This window comes from Scylla paramamosain, chromosome 45 (genome assembly GCF_035594125.1).
Source record: "Scylla paramamosain isolate STU-SP2022 chromosome 45, ASM3559412v1, whole genome shotgun sequence".
NCBI classification, from domain to species: domain Eukaryota; kingdom Metazoa; phylum Arthropoda; class Malacostraca; order Decapoda; family Portunidae; genus Scylla; species Scylla paramamosain.
The window spans coordinates 6,972,501-6,977,500 of record NC_087195.1 but is presented as its reverse complement, the minus strand read 5'-3'; the positions used below and the strand labels follow the sequence as shown (position 1 = coordinate 6,977,500).

General features: G+C 42.0%; 1 protein-coding gene across 1 annotated transcript in view; it reads left to right on the top strand.

Annotated features, from left to right (window-relative positions):
* LOC135094302 (protein still life, isoform SIF type 1-like) overlaps window positions 1-5,000 on the top strand; it is a 133,189-nt gene that overhangs the window by 10,689 nt on the left and 117,500 nt on the right. Inside the window, 1 exon segment of the mRNA XM_063994297.1 lies at window positions 1-45. This exon segment is cut by the window's left edge and continues 57 nt beyond it. The gene's annotated coding sequence lies outside the window, so the exon portion shown is untranslated.

Genomic DNA, 5,000 nt, shown 5'->3' with positions numbered 1-5,000 from the left:
TCCTTGAAAGCTGCCTCCACCAGCACGTCATGCATCCGACGAGAGGTAACAATATCCTAGATATTGTTTTAACAACTGGTGAAGAGTCAGTAAAAGACCTAAAAATTGGACCAGAACTGAGTTCCAGCGATCATCGTAGCTTACTTTTCACCATAAATTTTGACACAGCTAAAGTAAGCGAAAGTAAAGAAAAAGTGCCAGACTATCGGCGTGCTAGCTTTGAGAGACTTCGCATGCAGCTTGCATCCATAGACTGGAATGAACTGCTGGGAACACCAGACATTAACAACGCATGGGAAGTGTTTGCTAAAAAGTTAAATGAAACTGCGATTTTGTGTGTACCGCAACGAAACAGACGGAAGGTGAAAAACACCAAACCGAAATGGTGGAATAATGAAATCAGATGCTGCCTTCTGGCTAAGAAAAATGCGTACCACAAATACATACTAACACAAAATAATAATGATAAACTAGAGCACGACAGATTGCGTACAAAAACTAAAAAGCTGATCAAATGCAGCAAAAAATCTGTTGAAGCTCAGATCGCGAACTCATGTAAAACGAACCCAAAAGAATTTTACAGCTATGTAAAAACAAAAAGGGTTTTAACATCAACTAATAACAGAAAATGGCAAACAAATAGAAAGCGAAACAGACATGGCGAACACCCTGAACGAGTACTTTTCAACAGTCTTCACGACTGAGGATGTTGAGGGCAGTCTGCCGACCCCCACGCCTCAGTCACGAGGCACCACGCTGCCGGACTTCACCATCACAGGAAGTGAAATCCTCTCAGTCACGAAGAGCATGAACGTAAACAAAACAGCCGGGCCAGACAAGATATCACCCAGGCTTCTTAAAGAAGCAACAAATGAGCTCGTGAAGCCGCTTACAATTTTATTCAATAAAACTTTATTAGCGGGTAAAGTTCCCCACGAATGGAAACTAGCAAATGTCACGCCAATCTTTAAAAAAGGAAATAAATCTCTCCCAGCCAATTACAGGCCGACCAGTCTCACTTCAGTAGTGTGCAAGCTGATGGTAACAATAATCAGAGATAAAACTGTTAAATATTTAGAAGGAAATAAAATCACAAAGGATTCGCAGCACGGTTTCAGAACCAAGCGTTCCTGCTTAACGAACTTACTAGACTTCTTTTATGAAGTATTTAACTCGTATAACGAGACAAAAGCTGTTGATATTATCTACCTTGATTTCCAGAAAGCTTTCGACACTGTTCCCCATAAGAGACTCATCAGTAAAGTAAAAGCTCACGGCATTGCCGGAAACACCCTGAAATGGCTGAGAGACTGGCTCTCTGACAGAAAACAGCGTGTTGTGATAAATGGAAAAGAGTCAGAGTGGCAAAAGGTAAATAGCGGCGTTCCTCAAGGCTCTGTATTAGGACCAGTACTCTTTATAATGTACATTAATGATATTGATGAAGGGATAAATTGCAAAATAAGTAAATTTGCAGACGACACCAAAATAACAAGTAGAGTAACGTCTGTGTCACAATGGCAGGAACTGCAGTGTGACCTCAATAAACTAACAAGCTGGACAGAAAATGGCAGATGAGATTCAATATAGAAAAGTGTAAAATTCTACATATCGGAAGCAACAATGTTCAGGCGAGATATGTAATGAATAACATGCCACTGTCAAGCACCGATAAAGAAAAAGATCTTGGTGTCGTTGTGTCAAACGACCTAAAGCCGAGTCAACACTGCATACAAACAGTAAAGACGGCAAATAAATTAGTAGGGTTCATTGGAAGAACCTTTGAATTTAAATCAGAAAGGTTATACTTGCCTTATATAACTCACTGGTGCGCCCTCATCTAGAATACTGTGTACAATTCTGGTCACCATATCACAAAAAAGACATTGAAAAACTAGAAGAGATACAGCGCAGAGTCACGAAGATGATTCCAAGATTGCGCAATAAGCCGTATGAGGAACGACTGGAAGAACTAAACCTATTTAGTTTAACAAAGCGCAGGATAAGAGGAGACCTAATTGAAGTGTTCAAAATTTTCAAAGGATATAGTAACATTGATGCACATCAATATTTTACCATTGATCATTCTAACCTAACAAGAAATAATGGATTCAAGATTATACCCAAACGTTTTAAATCCCACGAGGCCAAACATTTTTTCTTTAATCGTATAGTAAATATATGGAATAAACTTCCTGCACAAATTGTGAACACCAATACTATTGAATCATTAAAAAATAAAATAGACAAATATTTAAAAGCAAATCCTCAACAAGCTCTCTTCTTGTCTGAATAATTACTAAATTCACTAATAAACTCTTATTCTACAGACACCAGTTTTAATATGAATTGTATCAACTTTGAGATAGGCGTATAGAGTTCACCGTAGGGTGAATAGTAGAACTTCCTTTCATCCTTTCCTATGAAAATTTCATGTCAGTTTTTCCATACTGCATGGTACTTTTCCCAACTATTTCCATGCCAGCACAAGCTGGAAGGAGTGGTGGGTGGGGAGGAGCCTTCTGCTGTGCTGTCCTGTCTCTCTTCCCTGTAGCTAGTTAGAAGTAGTTACCAAACAGCCTTGCAAGGACCAAAAGGTCTTTTGCTGTTTGGCTTTCCTTTGTATTCCTTTGTATTCCTTTGTATTCCTCCTCCTCCTCCATATCCCCTGTTTTTCTTCCTTCAGTGACACAGTATCTTCTTCTTCTTCTTCTTCTTCTTCTTCTTCTTCTTCTTCTTCTTCTTCTTCTTCTTCCTCCTCCTCCTCCTCCTCCTCCTCCTCCTCCTCCTCCTCCTCCTCCTCCTCCTCCTCCTCCTCCTCCTCCTCGTCTTCCTGTTAATGCTTCGTTGTAATGGAGGTTTTTTGGTTGGAGGAGGAGGAGGAGGAGGAAGAAGAAGAAGAGGAAGAAGAAGATTTGGAGTTAGGATGCATTCAGTGTGGTTAAAGAGAGAGAGAGAGAGAGAGAGAGAGAGAGAGAGAGAGAGAGAGAGAGAGAGAGAGAGAGAGAGAGAGAGAGAGAGAGAGAGAGAGAGAGAGAGAGAGAAATGGGTTAGGGGAACATTCTTCACCCTTGTGTGTGTGTGTGTGTGTGTGTGTGTGTGTGTGTGTGTGTGTGTGTGTGTGTGTGTGTGTGTGTGTGTGTGTGTACGCGCGCGCGCCGTTTAAGAGGAGAAAATAACAGGGATGAATGATTATTTGTATGTATGTATGTATGTATGTATGTACGAGTATGTATGTATGTAGAGAGAGAGAGAGAGAGAGAGAGAGAGAGAGAGAGAGAGAGAGAGAGAGAGAGAGAGAGAGAGAGAGAGAGAGAGAGAGAGAGAGAGAGAGAGAGAGAGAGAGAGAGAGAGAGAGAGAGAGAGAGAGAGAGAGAGAGAGAGAGAGAGAGAGAGAGAGAGAGAGAGAGAGAGAGAGAGAGAGAGAGAGAGAGAGAGAGAGAGAGAGAGAGAGAGAGAGAGAGAGAGAGAGAGAGAGAGAGAGAGAGAGAGAGAGAGAGAGAGAGAGAGAGAGAGAGAGAGAGAGAGAGAGAGAGAGAGAGACTGAGCGACTCTCTCTCTCTCTCTCTCTCTCTCTGATCAATAATGTGTAAGTTGCAGCTTCCCTCCCTCTCCCCACTTTCTCTCTCTCTCTCTCTCTCTCTCTCTCTCTCTCTCTCTCTCTCTCTCTCTCTCTCTCTCTCTCTGAGAACTCCTGTGAACCGTAGCAGCAGCAGCAACAGCAGCAGCAGCAACAACAGCAGCAGCAGCAGCAGCAGCAGCAGCAGCAGCAGCAGCAGCAGCAACAACAGCAGCAGCAGCAGCAGCAGCAGCAGCAGCAGCAGTAGTAATAGTAGTAGAAGAAGTAGTAGTAGTAGTAGAGGAGAAGAAGGAGGAGGAGGAGGAGGAGGAGGAGGAAATATATCCCGTTTTTAAATATACGTGAATAATCGTGTGTGTGTGTGTGTGTGTGTGTGTGTGTGTGTGTGTGTGTGTGTGTGTGTGTGTGTGTGTGTGTGTGTGTGTGTGTGTGTGTGTGTGTGTGTGTGTGTGTGTGTGTTTATACGTACACACACACACACACACACACACACACACACACACACACACACACACACACACACACACACACACACACACACACACACACACACACACACACACACACACACACACACGCCTAAGCTATGCCTATTAGACATCATAACTACATAACCTACATACCTCTCTCTCTCTCTCTCTCTCTCTCTCTCTCTCTCTCTCTCTCTCTCTCTCTCTCTCTCTGGTGTGCAATTGTAGTTTACCAGAGAGAGAGAGAGAGAGAGAGAGAGAGAGAGAGAGAGAGAGAGAGAGAGAGAGAGAGAGAGAGAGAGAGAGAGAGAGAGAGAAAGAGTGAGTTTGGGAAGGTGAGAGGGAGAGGGGGAGGGGCTCTCATCTCTGCTCTGTGATTGGTTGCTGTCGAGGGTTTGTTTACATTGTTCTCGTCTCCTATTGGCCAGTTGTCAAAACCTGTATTTTATTCGTTTGTTTTGTTTATTTGCTTATTTATTTACTTTAACTGTTTATTAAATGGATTAGTTCTGTTGTGATTTGTTTGTTTTTTGTTTTGTTTATATGTCTGTTTGTTTGTCTGTCTGTTTGTATGTTCATTTGTTTATTTATTTATTTTTTTTCATCCCTATTTTTGTTTTCAGAATTTTGGTTTTGTATCTTCTATCTTCTATCTTCTTCTATTTCTGTCTTCTACTTTTTTCTATCTTCTTCTCTTTCTCCTTCTTCTCCTCCTCCTCCTCCTCCTCCTTCTTCCTATCCAAGTGCGGAGTGAGATGGCCGTGGTGTTGCTTTACACAGTCGTTAGGGCGTCACACATATGAGAGGCGAACTCTTGCTAACACTCAGCCACTCTAACATTACAATATACAATGCCTTCAGAATAACAGGTAACCGATTCCAGATCAAAGAAGCCAAACATTTTTTCTTTAATCGTGTCATGAACATCTCTTATTGTGTTTCATCAAGCG